The sequence below is a fragment of the Triturus cristatus genome, chromosome 4_1, assembly GCF_964204655.1.
Source record: "Triturus cristatus chromosome 4_1, aTriCri1.1, whole genome shotgun sequence".
Taxonomy (NCBI): domain Eukaryota; kingdom Metazoa; phylum Chordata; class Amphibia; order Caudata; family Salamandridae; genus Triturus; species Triturus cristatus.
The window spans coordinates 147,075,176-147,077,870 of record NC_140585.1 but is presented as its reverse complement, the minus strand read 5'-3'; the positions used below and the strand labels follow the sequence as shown (position 1 = coordinate 147,077,870).

The following is a 2,695-nucleotide window of genomic DNA, read 5'->3' as shown; positions in this document are numbered from 1 at the left end:
GTCTTTGCATCAAAACACATAGGTTTATCCACCGAAGTAATACTCCAGTAACGCCCCATTGACGCTAAGCAATGCCAAGCAGCATTAACTGTATTTTTTGTGGAATTAAAGAGGCATCTTTCCAAGACAAAATGCTTTTTTGAGCTGGAAAGTACACACCATGTCACGTGCCTCTTTGTGCTGGCATAGGGCACAAGGTTCCCACATTCCCCTGAGAAAAATATCGGCATTTGTTCACCTTTTAAGATTTTGCGAAGGCCCAGACATGATACATAAATAGAAATGTAAATACAGCTGTAATTAGTTTACTTGAAAGTACTGTTTGAAGTGTGTAAAGGTAAGAGCAATATAATTACGACTTTAGAGGAACTTTGAACGTCCCCATCACAACTCGAGCATGGCTTCATTAAATGAGAACTAATGTTCTCCACTTCTTCTATGTAAGACACGTATAGTCTAAACTTATAAGATCTTATCCACATTAAGAAACCGCTAAAAGTACTGCATTGATCTAACATTAGACAAATTGATTAGGGCGCACAGACAATCGGTCATCAGCAGCCCCCAAAACAAAAATTTTGTTTCCGAAATCTATTGATATCGATTCCGCACAGGGAGCTCCAGGTTGCCCCGGAACTCTCTGTGTGCCACTCACGACAGAAACCCTTTTTACACTAAGGTTCTAGTTAAAACACTCCGGCTGGCGGCTAGTTCTATGTCTAGTAGAGCGACTACAACATGTCAATTACATACCACCTGTATGCGTTTAGGAAAAATCATGAGCATGCTTAACGTAATTGGTGGTCTTCAGCTGAATTTTCAACATAACTCACAATAGAAAACACTACGCGATATGCAAATGTCATTGCATGCTGGGAAAAAGAAAGATGTTTGTGCTGTGGCGGCCTGTTGCATCCGGGTGCACCTACCCTGGTTTGTTCCATCTTGGCACTATATTTGACATTTGATGTTTACGGAGGATCTCACAGTAACAATTCCGGGATTAAATCATTTTCAAACAAACGTTGGGTCACTCTTTTCTGTGTAGAACTAACTGGGTAGTAATATGGTTGTTGTCCCTTTGTGAAATGTACCCGGGAAACGGTTCAATGTACCATGCATAATGGGACTTGTAGTCCTTTTTTTTTTTTTACTGACTTAACCGGATAGTATGTTACAGAGGACAAATCACAAGTCTTTATAAATTGGGAATGACTCTTTACGGGAAGTCTTCGAGTCCGCTGCAGTCTTAATTTTGGTAGCTGCTTGGTTATCATCAGCCATCCCACAACACCTGCTTGCCCACTGTTTAGTAACAGAAACAATCTACGTGTTGTGGTGCACCAGCAGAGAGCAAGCGCCATGATAGGATGGGACAGAGAGGCACAAAACATACGGACGACGGCGGCCACCTTATGGGACAGAGCGATTGACATAGTGGAATGGGCAACCATTTTAGATTGGACCACAGAAGTGAACATCGGCCAGGAGCGGGCGGCCAGTTGGGTTGTAACGTTGGAACCTTTCCTGGTGCCGTGTGCACCTAGGTTGCAGGGAAGAGTAATTGAGCAATTCATTAAACTACTCTCCGTCACAGCTGAATGAGCTGAATGTGTTTTCCGATTTTGAGTTGAATTTGCCGTTTCAAACATTTTATTATAGCCTTTGCGTTATACTTTTTAATTGCAACGTTGCTCTATGTGTAAAGAGTAAACATTTCTTTTTGGAGCTTCACAGTCGCTGCATAAGGGTGGCGACTTAAAAGCATAAACAGCATCTATAATGATGATGCATACGTCACGCTCTGTGCATGAGATCCAATACGTATTTCCAGCAGTGCCGAAGCAGCTGATCCTCGTTAGTAAAGTGGTCAGTATCCCCGCCTGTCACGCGGGAGACCGGGGTTCAATTCCCCGACGGGGAGGTGTATATGTTTTTATTTTTTTTTACAATAAAATGTGAATGTTTTACTTCTATTTGATCAGTTTGCTCATTTACATTACACTATGTTTCTGACATTTACACATTAGCTTAAACTGCCGACTTTGGTGCTGGAAACCAGAGTTTGAGTCTCCACATCCTGTGATTTTGGGCAAATCACTTAGGGGCATATTAACAAGGAACAGGGAAAATTAACGCTAAGGGCGCTTAACGTTAAGTTTTTTAACGCCCGCTATCGCTGGATAATATCGCCTGGTTATCGCGTTATTAACAACGCTAACCGCCGGGGCGATAAAAAATCCAGTGATAGCGGCATTTTGGGAGGTTATCGCTGGTAATGCAGCGATAAAACTACAAGGATAGGGATATCCTTGTTGATAGCCCATGGTGGATTTAGCCATGTAATCCAACTCCCATTGGATTACATGGCTAAATCTGAAAATTAGCAGACGTAAAAAAGCAGCGTTATCCGTGGTTAGCGCTGCTTTTTAGGGCTCGCCTGAGCTATCGCGTAAGCGATGCTCTGCGAGACTTATTGTTATTGAGTGGGCTCCAAAAAGTGCTGCCAGGCCAGCCTAGCGATACAGTGCATGTGCGCGGGCGCGCGCGCTTGACGCGTTTACTTTCACTTTGGCGGCCGCTTTGAAGTTTGATCGCGATCGCGATCACTTTCGCGGACGCACGGCCGCGTGTTTCAGTTAGCACCCCGGAATTTTATATTTAAAGCATGTCTTTGTAAATGTAAGACTTGCTT

At 43.2% G+C, this 2,695-nt stretch overlaps 1 non-coding gene across 1 annotated transcript; it reads right to left on the bottom strand.

Annotated features, from left to right (window-relative positions):
- Nucleotides 1-531: 531 nt before the first annotated feature.
- LOC146851610 (U11 spliceosomal RNA) lies at nucleotides 532-671 on the bottom strand. Its single transcript, XR_014958995.1, has one exon. It is a non-coding gene; the product is annotated as a U11 spliceosomal RNA (small nuclear RNA).
- Between the last annotated feature and the right edge of the window lie 2,024 nt (nucleotides 672-2,695).